We start from the raw sequence: 15,629 nt of genomic DNA, 5'->3' as shown, positions 1-15,629 counted from the left end.
GATAATTACAGACAGAATTACAGAGCTCTCAATCACACGACTTACTGCTGGCCTTACACATGTAAACTGAGTTGCTACACAGGGCGCACAGAGAACCAGCCAATAGGAAACCCTGTTAACCCTTATTCTATCCAATCTTTCAGTGTGTCAATCTTTCATTATCATAGAGATAAAGGCGCAGCTGTGCTTGAGCTTAACCTGGGTCCCTGCCCAATTGGTCAGGAGGTGCATAAAGACACAAGGTTAAGTCGTGGCTGTATAGGGAAAAGGAACAGCAGCTATCGATCTTCCCCTTGGAAAGTTATGTTCTTCCGTTCCACTGGGTATGGAGGTCTATGCGACTTACATAGGAAGGATCAGCGGTTGTGCCGCTATCCATAGAGATCCCGATGCTTCAGTCAGTTCTGACGTGACGTAGAATGTGACCGACTGATAGGGAATGTCTCAGTTACTAATGTAACCTCCGTTTCCTGAAGAGATACGTCCCGCCTGCCACAACCCCTGTACTACTGCTGAATGGCCGGGACCCCCTCAGCAAACTTGAATGAGTGAGTTGCATGCTGCCTTATATACCCGTATGCACAGGGAGTGGCTTACCACCAAATCTCGCTCACCAGTGTACATTGGCTTGTTTTTGTTATAATTGACCCTTCGCAAAGACCCGCCCCCCTTAGTTACTGTCGCTATGTCCGACAAGCTACGCCGTTCTTACGCCACACCATGTTCTCACGCAGTGAAAAATACATTGCGGAGCAGAGAGGAGACTGACAACACGCTGACAGACAGGACAGAGCAGGTTACTTTTCGGTTACGTTTGATATTAAACATATTAAACAAAGTCTCACCTTTCAAATTTGGTCATTTTTTAAAAGAAATTTAAACAATAAATACCGTTTTGTTGCTCTTTAATGTGCCGTGACAGATCGCTGTAGAGCATCAGTTAAAGCTGCTCGTGAACCGATCATCTCTTCCTTCTAGTTAATTTATAGCCTCAAATAAACATGAACAAACATAAGAAGGAATGTTGTTTTAACCACGGAAAGGCGTCAGTACACTCCGTTTTTCAAGTTCAAATCCTCCTATGTTAATCTACTAACTCTGTCGGACAAAATGGCGGATGGCGAAGTATGATTGGTCAGATCACCTGTCAATCAAGCTGCCTGCGAAGGGTCAATTGAAGGTGATTGGGCTCTCAGGCGAGATCTCAATGTGTTAATCAGTTCTGACATAATGTCTCTGTTTCCTTCTTCAGGGAGCGGGGTTCCATTAAAGGATTAGTTCACTTAAAATTATGTCATCATTAACTCACCCTCAAGATTTTTCAAACCTATATGATTTTCTTTTTCTTCTGCTTAACCCTCTGGGGTCGGCAAACGTGCCGGCGCATTTTGCTGGATTTTCTTAGCACCTGATAGGGCCATTAGGGGAGGGTCTTTGTCTCTCTCAGGTGTGAAAGCCATCAATATTAATGCTATCAGGCCCTATCATTCTGAGCAACCTTGCACAAAGAATGAGGAGATTTAAAAAATAATGGCTTTTTGATTGTTTGAATTTATTTATAACATTATCAAAAGATACACAACAAATGACAAAAAACCCACATCCTCGCATAAAGCTTTCTTACACAAAACATGTCTTACACATTTTAAATCAGTATATTGTCTTATCTGAATAAGTAGGCAAGATGATTTTCACATAGTTTTGGAGCAAATATTCTAGGCTACGTGATTCAATTTTCAAAAGTCTTGTGAAAAAATAATCAGAATGGGTTTCATGACCTTATTTCAGTGACAATTGTTTTTGTTTTTTTTACAAAGAAATAACGCCCTCTAGTGTTTAGAGGAATATATGTTGTGTGTGTCTGAGATGCCCTCTGGTGTTCAGATGGAGTGTGTGTGAGACGCCCTCTGGTGTTCAGATGGAGTGTGTGTGAGACGCCCTCTGGTGTTCAGAGGGAGTGTGTGTTAGATGCCCTCTGGTGTTCAGATGGAGTGTGTGTGAGACGCCCTCTGGTGTTCAGATGGAGTGTGTGTGAGACGCCCTCTGGTGTTCAGATGGAGTGTGTGTGAGACGCCCTCTGGTGTTCAGAGGGAGTGTGTGTTAGATGCCCTCTGGTGTTCAGATGGAGTGTGTGTGAGATGCCCTCTGGTGTTCAGATGGAGTGTGTGTGAGGCAATGTGAGGATGTTACGCCACAGTCCACTGATCCTACAAGCAAAATACCAACCTTCTGTTTTCTGAGCAATACTAATATTGCACTTTTTTCATTGTTTTCATTTTACCTATACACCTTTTATCCTTAAGATAAAAGATAAGTTTCAGTGCACATTCAGTAAAGGTTTGAAATGTTTTTTAAAATGCACCTGACTCTTAACCCCAGTTTGATCCAGGGGTTTGTGTATTTATTTACTTATCTTTTTTATCTCTCTGCTTTCTAAATCAATAAATTACTACAGTGTTGCATGTTGTATTGTATGTTTCTGGATCAATAAAGGCTCATTTTGATATATACAATGAGGAGGAGGTATAGTGTTGCATAGCTACCCATCTAGGGCTGAGGAGCTGTAACAAAGTAAAGAAGAATTACGTTTTATAAAAAAGAGAAAGAAAAATAAAACCATGGAGAGAACGAAGATTTCCGACCTTCTGTCCCAGAATCAACAACAACCACCAAATCAACCAATATTAACTTTCTGTTATAAAGAGAAAAAAGGCACAAAATCAACAATAACCAAACCAGAAATATTAATATGAAAAAGAATAATAATGAAAATAGGGGCAATAGCTTCAGGGGAGAGCCTGGTCAAATATACCAAACAAAACAAAAAACTAACTACCCCAGAAATCTCTCTAAATTACCTGGAAAAAGATAATTCAGTATAATAATTTACATAACTCTTCCCTCTCTCCCTGTTTAACCATAAATAGGAGGAAATCAGGATTACAAACAAAATTTGCCCAATATGGGCATGGAGACCAACATCTGGCACCATGTGAAGTCAGTTACCATCAGTTACGAATGTAACCCTCGTTCCCTGAAGCAGGGAACAGAGACTTTGTCGACGTGTCGACTGATTGGGATCACGCTTAGGGAGCCTGTCATCTTCAAGTATTGATAAAACGAGCCAATGCTCACATTGGTGTGTGAGCTTTGCATCCATGCTCCGCCCCGCAGCTCGGGTATACATACAGAGGTGGATGCACGCACCACTTGTCTTTGCTGAGGAGCCGAGCGGAGCCCAGAGTCAGCGGCGGTCCAGCAATAGTAGCGACTGGACTACGTTTCCGTTCCATCCTTCAGGGAACGCGGGTTACATACATAACCGAGACGTTCCCTTTCAGTTGCTCACGTTCGACGTAGCTGATGTGTCAACTGATTGGGATCCCTGTTAAAACGCCACTAGTGCTGCCACCTTCCAGTGCCTAGACAAAAGCCTTCTGATCCCCCCACATTATTGGGGCGGAGATGGGAGAGGGCTTAGGCCAGGGAAGTCACCGCGGTTCCACAAGACCCACTCAGTCAGGCTTGGATAACACTGGGAAAGCGTGCCCTTTAGTTGGAAAGGAAAACTCTGTGGAAGCCTCATCTTGCCCGTAGGGAGGTAACATGTGGAAGATACACATATAGGATTCCTATAAGATTCCGCGAGCCAGACAGCCTGTTTCAGCATACCTGACATCTCTGGATCTGGCTCGGGCAATGTTACACTCCCCGAAGTGGATAACGCAGCCGAGTCATCATCTCCAGAGCTCAGCTCACCCTCCGATGCTGCAATCGGCATCCTGTCCTCTGGAGGGGCCCCGAATGAAACGACTGGTCGATCCATTACTGTGGGACCAGCACACTCAACGGGGGAGTCCACCGGCTGCGGAGTTATAGAGGAGTGATGGGCCCACAGGGATTGGTTACCGGAAGTCATCACTATGACCCTCTGATCCCACACGGCACCCTGGGGTGGGTCGTGGTAATGGGGACTCCAACTTCGCTGACTAAGGCGAGTCTCGAACTCAGCACCGAGATAGTCATATTCCCGCAATGGGAACATGAACCATCCACAAAAGCTGCTTCAGCGTGCTGTAAGCCCAAACACGTGATGCAACTATTGTGACTGTCAGAGGGGGACAGAGACCGACCGCATCCAGAAATGACATCTTGAAAAAGATGCAAACGCACCCGAGGGGAATGATCGCGGCAACACATCCCTGTCAGGGATGTCCTGTCCTGGATGTCCTGTCCTGTTTGCAGCCTGTACCAGAGAAGCACTCACTTTCTTCGCCCTCAACCGGCCTTCAGACAAACAAACACAAAAAGGAATGCTGTTAAAACAGCAATTGAGAGCTCAGAAGGCTCACGACCACCAGCAACGGGAGAGACTTCCAGAAGAAGCACGACACACTCGCTTGTTGAATAAATCAACACTCTTCAGAGACACCATCAAGCAATATATAAATAATATATATAATATAAATATTGCTTTTGCTTATTTTATTTAAATGTATATACAAAGTTTTATAAACACAAGGCTACATCGAAACAATGTCATGAAGTGATTAATAACTTCTTATGAAGCATTGTTTAAAGTCATCAATCAGTGTTTTGAGACAAACTAATAAAATGACAACAAAAGACAAGATATTAATAAAATATATAGATTTTTTAAGTAGGCCTACCAGCAATATAATATAAAATGTCTAACTAGTCAGTCTGGCGTCTAACAGCTGAGGTAAACATTCCGAAAAAAAATGTAAAATGAAACCACATACATTTTTTATTGCCTTAATTTTTGATGAAGATAATATCCTTGTGACATATTTTTCTGTGTGTTATACAAACCAACAAACTACATAATAGCGCAAAAAGACTGTGACTCAGCGTGCATAATCCTTCGGGTGGTGCGCGCCAGAGAGAAGTCTCCCTGAGGACAAATTCGATTCATTCATTGCTATAGGAGAGGAAGATTTTACTAAACTCAACAGTGTTTTTGGAAATTAAATGCTTTATAAACATCAGTTCCTGAGAGTGAATTGCATCTGTTCAAGTGTGTACCTTCACACTTCAGTACATCATAGCAAAGCTGGAGTTATACGTGTCTTGATATGCACCTTGACTGACATGCAAAAAACGTCAGTTTTGCAAGCTTTATCTCTCTTAAGCAACAGGCAGTGTTGGGAAGGATACTTTCAAAATGTCAAAATGTATTCCGTTACAGAATACAGAATACATGCCCAAAAATGTAATTTGTAACGTATTCCGTTATGTTACTCAATCTGAGTAACGTATTCTGAATACTTGGATTACTTCCACATTAAATTGCATTTTATATGTGTCGGACATCAAATCCTGCTTAATAAACAGGCCTATTCTTGTGGGGTGCGGTGAATGCGGTGGTGACGCGTATGCCAATAAAGCACCTAAAAGCTGTCACAAAGAACCGGCAAAAGTAATAATTATGAATATGTCAAATATAGAAAGGAGATATTTTAATTGTTTATTAATAAACAAGTGTTTTCTTTGTCAGTGTCGGCTACAAAGATGAAGTTGACGATGCTGACTCGCGATCTTCGCAGTAGCCTAGTGAACGCGCCTGAGAGAAATGCACATTTCATACGGATGCGCTGCGTTTTGCGGTGCGTATGTGGTACAGGAGAGCAGCACGCGCTATAGTGCTTTCACATATGATGCGTATGGAGTGCGTAACTGATCCACTGATACCACAAACACATACACAATATTTGTATTTCAAATCCAGAAGTTTTCAGCAACTTTTATTTAAAAAAGAGTTTTGTCACCGGTGCAATTTTCTTTGTAGCCTACACATAATACACTCTTTAATAGACATATTCAAGTTTAAACAATTTAAACAACGTATTAATCAATGCATTACTTCTATATAGATTAAGTTGTGCAAGCAAGTGGTAACATATTTAACATGTAGGCTATTAAAATCGCAAACATTTTAAATTAAAACTTAAAATTGACAAAAACAGCCGACTCTCATGCCTTTTCTTTTGCATTTAAATATGAATACAATAGGCTAAATCTTGCATGCCACAAATAACTTGTTTTTCAACCTCCACGAATCAAACGAGTGTTGTTCATTATTTCGCCTTGTTAAAGTAAACTGTAGGCCTAGTTTTCATTGTTTTACCCCGGTCTTAAAGTAAAAAGATGACTGTGAAAAAAAAGCAATAGGCCTATTTAATTAAATACATTTATGATGGTATTACTACATTTTATTTAATTAAATGCATTTATGGTGAAATTACTACATTTTCAGCTCAATCTGTGTTCATTTTGACCACGAACCATGCGCTGTCACTTTAATTCAGCGTTTGCGGCACAGCAGAAATACACTCGGTGCGGAAACGATCTCTGCACTGCTGTATACACACCGCTCCTGGGACGGATAAACGGACCGCAGTGTGAAAGCTCTAACCTGTTAACATGGGTACGAAAAAAAAAAACGCACTGCAAACAGAGTATGTGTGAAACGGGCGTTCATTTATGAGACCAGCTCCAGTTCACGCGCTGGCGCCTCCGTGTCCTGATTATTGTCTGCTATATTTACTTAAATCCAGGCAATTGGTTGATGAAACATTGATTAAAATTAAGATACAATTAATACAAAACGAAATTCACTTTAAAGAAAGGCTTGTGCTTTCTGTTTGAGGTCTCTGTGAAAGTTTTAAAGCAGTCTTTTAGTGCCGCTCACGTCCGTAACGGAGAACTGTCACGACCATAACATTGTTTTGTTTTGTTTTTCTCATAAATGCGAATACGAAAAATAAAATAAAATAAATATTTTATGTTCTGTGGAGAGCCAACCCTTCTTCATCCGGTGAGTAGTATTACTTTTGGTTTGCGCAGTGTAATTCACAGATTAGCACCTAAAAGTTAAAGATTTTTTGTGTCATGCATGTTTTATTTCCCTCATATTAAATAGGCTATAAAACGCATGTAGACCGATATTTTTCTAATGTCTGGACTCCTTTATTAAGGGAGTATGGATATATACAGACGTTTCAATATTGGTATTAATGCATTTTCTGAGAATTTATATTTCAAGTTTTGACTGCACGTATTTAAAAAAAAAACAAAAACGTAGGCCTACTTTAAGATGCTTCTTCAGGTTGAAGGTGGAGTTGGACGCTGAAAGGAGGTTGGTTGCTGGCAAGCAGAGGTTGCACTGCACCGTTATATTTCGTGCTCCCTTCTCTTTGTTTCTGTGAAATGCTGTTTGAATTTCCAAGATAGAAACGCATTCTTGCCCTGGCTCTGTTGTTCCGGCTCCATCTCTACCTCTAGCTCCCGCTGCTCCTCTTCCGACTCCATTGTGACTGATCACGCAAACCGCGCATTTTTTCGTTTTCATATTGGGGCTTCTGGGAAATGCATGGAGTTGCCTTAATTTATTTATAGAGTGAATAAACTCGTGAAACAGAGAAGTATCGCCATGTAATCCATTGATTTCAACAATGTAACTGTATTCTAAATACCAACTATTTAAATGGTAACTGTAACGGAATACAGTTACTCAGAATTTGTATTCTGAATACGTAACGCCGGTACATGTATTCCGTTACTCCCCAACACTGGCAACAGGATATATGTAAAAGATGTTGCCCTATTTCTATTCATACCTATCTGAGTTAAACATCACACTTACTTCATGACTTAGCAGAAACGTACTCAACAGGCGTTGTCAAACTTTAACTGAAGTGTTACACCCTCTGCCAGTTTTTCCATCAAGCCATATAGGTGTAAGTGACATTCTTTCAGACAAACACAATAGGAGTTATATTAAAATATGTCATAGATGGAAGTGCATCTATCCATGATTAAAGTGCATCTATCCATGATAAAAGTGCATCCATCCATCATAAAAGTGCATCTATACATCATAGATGGATAGATGCAATCAAAGAATTTTCTAAACTCGTTAAATCATCTAAATCGACAACATGCATCATGTATGTTAGACCCTATACCGACTAAGCTACTAAAAGAGATGCTTCCAGAGGTCAAAGATCCTCTTCTTAATATCATTAATTCATCTTTGTCTCTAGGACACGTACCAAAAACTTTTAAGCTGGCTATGATTAAACCACTTGTTAAAAAAACGCAACTTGACTTATAGAATTAGTCAATTACAGGCCAATCTCGAATCTGCCTTTCTGTCAAAGATACTAGAAAAGGCATTATCCTCACAACTGTGTTCCTTTTTAGAAAGAAATGATATTAGCGATTTCCAGTCCGGATTTAGACCGTACCATAGTACTGAGACAGCTCTCATTAGAGACACAAATGATTTCCTCTTATCATCCGATCGTGGTTTTATCTGTCTGTTAGTGTTACTCGATCTTAGTGCTGCATTTGATACTATTGACCACAACATTCTTTTAAATAAATGGTAAATGGTAAATGGACTGCATTTATATAGCGCTTTCACAGACCTATGGCCACCAAAGCGCTTTACATTGCCTCACATTCACCCATTCACTCACTCATTCATACACCGACGGCGGTGTCAGCCATGCAAGGCGCCATCCAGCTCGTCGGGAGCAGCTGGGGTTAGGTGTCTTGCTCATGGACACCTCGACACTTGGTCAAGTGGAACCGGGGATTGAACCACCAACTTTTCGGTTTGTAGACAACCTACATGAACCACTGAGCCACTGCCGCCCCAGTGACAATAGACTCAAACATTATGTTGGCATTAGTGGAATTGCACTAGCATGGTTTAAATCATACTTATCTGACCGCTATCAGTTTGTAGCAGTAAATGAAGAGACGTCTTATCGATCACAAGTTCAGTATGGCGTACCACAAGGCTCAGTACTAGGACCGTTGCTGTTCACTCTGTACATGCTACCATTAGGAGATATCATTAGGAAACATGGCATTAGTTTTCACTGTTATGCTGACGATACTCAGCTCTATATTTCTTCACGACCTAACGAAACTTACCAATTCACAAAATTAACAGAATGCATAGCTGATATAAAAAATTGGATGACTAGCAATTTCCTACTTCTAAATTCTGAAAAAAAAACCCCCAGAGATTCTAATTATTGGACAAAATACTTCCTCATGTAATAATCTAGAATACTGTCTAACACTTGATGGCTGCTCTGTCAAGTCTTCGTCGTCGGTTAGGAACCTGGGTGTGCCGTTTGATACCAATTTTTCATTTGAAAGTCACATGTCTAGTATCTGTCAAACCGCATTTTTACATCTTAAAGGAACACTCCACCGTTTTTTGAAATAGGGCTTATATTTCAAAATATCTGCATAGGAAATTGCCTAGTGTTAATCTGCATCGCTATTTGTACTCGTTGTGAATACGCAGGCCACAAGAAGTAATTAGTTTTTTTTTATTTTTTTATATCACTTTTACTCAGGACATGCTAGCTGGCAACAAAGGATTCCATTCATTATGCTAAGCTAAGCTAGCGCCGACCCTGTCAAACTAAAACAATGCATGCACTGAGACAAAAATGCATTTGCCCACCTATCTAAATGTAGGAAAGAAGGTGAATAAGCCCTATTTCAAAAAAAACGGTGGAGTGTTCCTTTAAAAATATATCAGAATTTGACAGAAGCACAAACATTTTTCTTTGAGCAGCTCAGCACCATGCGTATGAAGGTGAACATACATTTGGACACCTAAAAACCAGATGGCGTGTCCTGGCCAAAATGTGTTAACATAGACCATGATTTCATGCCTACAGTATAGCTGCATGCTGCATTCTCCACAATATATGTGAAGGGGAAAAACAGCAGCTACCACCTGCAGCATTACAGGTACATCCAGCTCCTCAACAGCCTCAGCAACACACCCGCGGTGAACCTGATGCTCCGGCTCTTGAAATCAGGCAGGCTCTGGTGAATCACCTGCTCAGGCAACATTAGGTTACCCACCTGTGTAAAAACATGCTTAAAACACCTGTCTTTACATTTATTTCTGTTGTTGCAATGTGGGGAGTACAGTAAGAGATTTATGTTCTTTCAAATATCTCCTTTATTTAAAAGTTCTAGAATACAAAGTTTACGAATTGTCAGTTATTTTGAATTATAAGGGACCGTTCGGTATTTATGGAAGGGGCCACCGGAGGAAAATAGGGGAGGGTCATGTCTTTTTATTCTTTGTTGAGGGGAGGGTCATCCAACTTTTTTTAGTCTAGGGGGGAGGGTCACCCAACTTTTATATTCATTAAAACAGCAACATTTCAAAGTGGCTTGTTTGATGCTATTTTTTTCCATTTATTCCATGTTGATCTCGCGTTATCAGCCCCCCTTCGATATCAGATGGGTCTGACCCAACAAAAATCCAGTTTGGCGCTGTTTGACAGTGCGCGTGCACTTCAGTTCGCGCTTAGAAAAAGTGCATCATGTCAGAACAGAATGCCAAAGAAATGTTTACCCGGCAAAGCTTTAAAGCACGAGCAAATAATGAACTTTTGTTAAGTGCACAGTGTCCTGTGAGTGTAACTCTACCGCTGCATTAACATGTGATGTGAACGTACGTCGAGTTTTACAGTATTGAGACTGAGGCGCCAGAACTAATACAATGTGCACTGTAGCGCGATACTACCATATTTTAGTCTCCATTCTTATTTTGTTTCCACGATGTGTAAGATGTAGGGCTACCACATCTTTAAATTACTATTAGTATTATTTAAGTTAACATAAAATACATAGACCTACACCACAAAAACTAGTTGAGGATAAATTCGTTAAAATTGGGCGATTCCAGTGTTATGGACGTGACATTTGCAGTCAAAACTTAAAATAAAAATTCTCAGAAAATGCATTTAATACCAATATTTTGAAACGTCTGAAAGGAGTCAAGACATTAGAAAAATATCAGTCTACTACACATGCGTTTTATATTTAATATGAGTGAAATACACATGTGGCAAAATATTTTTTAGTAATTCTATAAATTACACTATGCAAACCAAAGATGAACCCACCGGATGAATAAAGATCGGCCTCCACAGAACATAAAATATTATATTATTTTTATTTTATTTTTCGCGTTCGCATTTATGTGAAAAAAAAAAATAATAATGTTACGGACGTGACAGTTCTCCATTACGGGCATGACTGCTCTGAAGCGACTTTAAAAATTTCTCAGAGACCTCAAAAAGAAAGCACAAAGCCTTTCTTTAAAGTGAATTTCGTTTTTTTATTAATTTTATCTTAATTTTAATCAATGTTTCATCTGGATTTAATAAATAAGAAGTAGTCTAAATATAGTAGAAAATAGATAATCATGACGAGGCGCGGGCGAGTGAACTGGACTCTTGTCTCATAAATGAACCGAAACTCAGCGTAAGGTAGGCTATGCTACTTGCCTCACAGACCTGAGAAATATATAGAAAGCTTGAAATGTCTACTTTTACACAGAACAATTCAAAATGAAGGAAAACAGACATGCTTTCTGCTTATGAAATGTGCATTTCTCTCTGGCGCATTCTGAGAAGATCGCGACGCATCGTCAACTTCATCTTTGCAGTCGACACAGAAAACACTTGTTTATTAATAAACAATTAAAATGTCTCCTAGCTATATTTGACATATTAATAATCATTACTTTTGCCGGTTCTTTGTGACAGCTTTTATGCTTTGTTGGCAGCGCCACCCACATGTTGATCAAGTCACACCGCATCAGCACCGAAAACATGATTTTTTTCAAATCTAAAATCAAAAATCGTGATACGAACCGAATCGTAGGTTTGGTCTATCGTTACAGCCCTAGTAAGATGAGAAAGCAAGAGTTTATGGTTTAAAAAACAAACAAACAATGGCTATCTGAACATCTTTGCCAAGCGCAAACCAGTACAGAAGTAGGCTAATCAATAAATTATCGGGGAGGGTCATGCCTTTTTTCACAATCATTTTGGAGGGTCATAGAAAAAATTATTGCTGGCGAAGGGAGGGTCATGTCTTTTTTGACAACAAATCTCAAAACTCCTCCGGTGGCCCCTTAAATAAATAACGAACAGTCCCTAACAATAAATGGCTTTAAGTCATTTGCCACTGTGCCAAATGAAAAACAAAAAACAGTACAGATGTTACATTTCTGTATCTTACCAGAACATGGCATGGCTTTGACTTGAACATTTGCCAATAAAATGAACATAAGAACAATGACCAAATACTATGTTTTTGTACATAGCATCTATAAACTTGTGGTTTGCTGTAAGCCTGTTTACAACACTCAGAATACAAAAACAGTAAATAAATAAATAAAAATGAATAAATAAAAATCAACCGTAACTTGCCATAAAACATAATTATAGGGAACAATGGAAAAGGAAACACATTTTTCTTGTGTGTGTGTGTGTGTGTGTGTGTGTGTGAGTGAGTGATTTGAACAGAAAGGCATATTTCTTTTGAGTTGTGTATGTAATGGATGTATGTATTAGCCTAATGTATCATTTTATACTCAAATTTTTACCGCTTATAAATTATCTATTATCTTCATACTAAATATGAACATGATCATCTTCTTTGTCTGTTCCCTTCTGATTGATTGTTCTTTTTTAATATAGAAAATGAGTTATTCTTAATTTTTCTCATGTTAAAAAGGAAATGTTAAATATGAAAGGTTTATTTGTCTTTCAATCAGTTGTATTGCATATATGAGCCATAAAAACCTGATGTATGAAATATGAAACAATGAAAACATATAACATTTTTATACAAAAGATTGTATATGTGTTTTGTTGAGTATTTTAGATACATAGACCTACACATATGCGTGTGTGTGTGCATGACTGAAACATGTGGTGACTTACCTGATGAATCCGATGATGGATCCATGGAACAGGCAGCCATCTCTGAATCTTCATTCTCGTCATCTAATGTTAATTTGTTTACATGTAAGAACTAAGAACTTATATTATTTACAAGAGTATATCATCGAACGTATGTATAGCTTTAAGGTTGCATAAATTGACATGATAAGCAATAACCTTTTTAGCTTAAGAATTATGATTGGAACAATCAAAGTTTTACGTAAACAAAGCCGAGGATAACAGCCATTCTTGTAAAACTAAAATACACCAGGCTAATTCATATTATGTCAGTTCATGCCACAAAAAAAGAAAGAAAAGAATGTTTGCCTTACCTATGCTTACCTAGAACTGTGTTCATCGACGTCACAATATGTCTCTGGCCAAGTATTTAGTCCTTTAAGTCGAAATACTTGAATTTTACTTTCCCTTTCCCACCAGCACCTCTTTTGCAAAGATTTTTTTTCTCTGAAAGATATTTTTGTTTTAGAGTTTTCCATTTGGACCGTAAGATTTGGCATGGCTTGTCAAAGCCCTTGTCCTTTATGTCTGCTTCCAAGTCTTGATAAATTATGGCATTTCTCTGTTGCTTGGAATCTAATATTCCCGTAATTACGTAATTATCTGTTAACCCACCTATACGAAAAAAAAACATATCCATTGCAGTTTAGCGAAATATTCCTTTTTACGAATTGCCTGAAAAACCACCTCATGCGAGCGTAAAAACTTTTTTGCGATATATGGGAGTTTTTTGCAAAATTGACGTTTCCATTGGGCGTATTTTCAATTTGCAATTTCGATTTGCGCATTTGAAGGGTAATGGAATAACGACACTCGGTTACTAACGTAACCTCGGTTCTCTCTAGAGAGGGAACGAGTGTTGCATAAGTTTAGCTTATGCTAGGGGAGAGCTCCTTTTCTCGAGAATACTGAAGACAGAAAATTAACCTTAATTTTCCAAAATGTAAAACGCATTTGCTGCAGCAGGCAGACATAGGTGAGACAGCTCGAGTGCCTATTGGCTGCTCTGCAGCAACTGCTGCAACCTATCAGCGCGTCTTGGCATGACTCCAGCGCCAGTGGGAAGCCTTCCGGCGCTACGTCATGAAGCGCCAAAATAGGCGTGGCCAAGCGCCTATAAATATGCGCCGCGCAGGTTGCTCAATGATTTCACTCGACTGAGGTGAAAACAAGTGAGCACAAGCACGGCAGCGTACGCAACACTCGTTCTCTCTCTAGAGAGAACCGAGGTTACGTTAGTAACCGAGTGTCGTTCTCTTACGAGAGTACTCTCGTGATGGGAACCCCATGTAAAATGCTGTGCGTGCGAATGTCCAACACTAATGTCCCAAGGGCAGTGTGCCCGGGGCTCATATCAGTGGGATACACACAGAGCGACAGACGGGGAGGGAGGACTCGGTGAATGTGATAGGTGCGCGCACATACACAGTCTGTGCAGTACCTCAACTTTAACTGCATAAGCCCACAGGCCGTTGCAGCATATCAACAGTCTAATCAACCGAGTTGGGTAAACAGTGTTAATATGGTATGCTCAGACTGAGAACAGTCTGGCCTGTAAGGCAGGCACTTCTAGGTTGTAAAACCTTATAAATGTAGACAGCGAGGCCCAGCCTGCTGCCATACAAATATCATGAAGTGACACCCCACTTGTCCATGCCCACGACGAGGCCATACCTCTAGTCGAGTGGGCCCTAACCCCCAAGGGACAATCCAGGCCTTTGGAGGCATAGGCTGATGCGATAGCATCCACTATCCATCTGGACAGGTTCTGTTTCGAGATGGCCAGTCCCTTAACACGGCCACCGAACGAAACGAAAAGCTGCTCTGTTTGCCTAAAGGCGGCAGAGCGTTGCACATAGATCCTTAGCGCCCTAACTGGGCAAAGGAGGTTAACCCCAGCCTCACTGTCGGAAGCAGGGAGTGCCGAAAGGGAAATAACTTGCGCTCTGAACGGAGTCGCAAGTACCTTCGGGACGTAACCATGCCTTGGTTTGAGGATAACTTTAGAATCGTTAGGCCCAAACTCCAGGCACGTAGCGCTCACCGAGAGCACGTGCAGGTCGCCCACCCGCTTTACTGAGGCTAGTGCCAGCAGAAAAGTGGTTTTGAAGGACAGGTACTTTAGGTCCACCGCATGTAACGGTTCAAATGGTTTGCCTTTCATGGCCTCGTGGACCGTGGAAAGGTCCCACGCTGGAACCGAGGGCGGCCCTGAGGAAACGGACTATGAGGTCATTCTTTCCCAGTGACTGGCCGTTCGCGGGCTTTGCGAAAGCCGCTATAGCCGCCACATACACTTTAAGCGTGGATGGGGTTCTGCCGCCATCCAGTAGCTCTTGCAGGAAAGAAAGCACAACCACTACCTAAGTCATGAGCTGAACAGCATTCAGCGAACACTGACCATTTAGACACATAGAGCCGCCTGTAGACGGTGCTCTAGCCTGTGTGATCGTGTTTAGAACTCCCTCTGGGAGGTGGAAAGGTGATAGTCGATCGCCCACACATGTAGGGCCCACAGCTCGGGGTACGGGTGCCAAACTGCACCCTGGGCCTGGGACAGCAGGTCCTTCCTCAGCGGAATCAGCCATGTAGCTGTGTTCCCCAGTTCCATCAGTTCTGAGAACCATACTTGATTCTCCCATAGCGGCGCTATAAGGAGTATCGAACATTTGGTTTCCCTGATTCGCTTGATTACCTGTGGTAACAAAGCGACCGGGGGAAATGCATAGAGAGGGCGCTTGGGCCAAGTCAAGTCAAGTCAAGTTTATTTATATAGCGCTTTTCACAACATAGATTGTATCAAAG

The 15,629-nt window shown here is 40.7% G+C and overlaps 2 long non-coding RNA genes across 2 annotated transcripts in view; one reads left to right on the top strand and one right to left on the bottom strand.

Moving 5' to 3' along the window:
- The window catches only part of LOC311093326, a 186,936-nt gene that overhangs the window by 59,820 nt on the left and 111,487 nt on the right, over nucleotides 1-15,629 (top strand). The window lies entirely within an intron of this gene.
- LOC311093325 overlaps nucleotides 1-15,629 on the bottom strand; it is a 123,552-nt gene that overhangs the window by 88,115 nt on the left and 19,808 nt on the right. Inside the window, exon 2 of the long non-coding RNA XR_014608393.1 lies at nucleotides 2,227-2,281. This is a non-coding gene — a long non-coding RNA (uncharacterized lncRNA). The remainder of the gene's footprint in view (nucleotides 1-2,226; nucleotides 2,282-15,629) is intronic.

This window comes from Abramis brama (genome assembly GCF_963993115.1).
Source record: "Abramis brama genome assembly, chromosome: 12".
Lineage (NCBI taxonomy): Eukaryota > Metazoa > Chordata > Actinopteri > Cypriniformes > Leuciscidae > Abramis > Abramis brama.
The sequence above is the reverse complement of the archived record's forward strand: the minus strand, read 5'-3'. Positions and strand labels throughout refer to the sequence as shown.